Genomic DNA, 393 nt, shown 5'->3' with positions numbered 1-393 from the left:
AAAAAAGGGTTTAAATATTTTCCTTGGGGTTTTAAAAAAAAATATAATAATAAAAAAACCATTTTTTAATAAAATAATTACTGCAAAACAGGCCCTTTTTTTTAATTACAAATCTTTTAACAATGCAACTTCCATTTGAACCACTATTTTCATTCACAAAACACATTTTATAAAATATCAAACCTAAAAAATTTTGGGTTTTACTCCCGGATATTTGAGGTTTTACTAATACCCACACCACCCACATTTTTTTTTTTACCCCTTTGGGGAATTTACAATTCCCTTTGCCCATGATGAGAAAAAAACAACTTTTGTTAAATGCCTTATACTTTAACTAATGATTTACTAATAAACTTTTCATCAGTAATTAAGGTTTTGAATTGAAAGACCCTG

The sequence above is a fragment of the Penaeus monodon genome, chromosome 29 (assembly GCF_015228065.2).
Source record: "Penaeus monodon isolate SGIC_2016 chromosome 29, NSTDA_Pmon_1, whole genome shotgun sequence".
NCBI classification, from domain to species: domain Eukaryota; kingdom Metazoa; phylum Arthropoda; class Malacostraca; order Decapoda; family Penaeidae; genus Penaeus; species Penaeus monodon.
Note: the sequence above shows the minus strand (reverse complement) of the source record.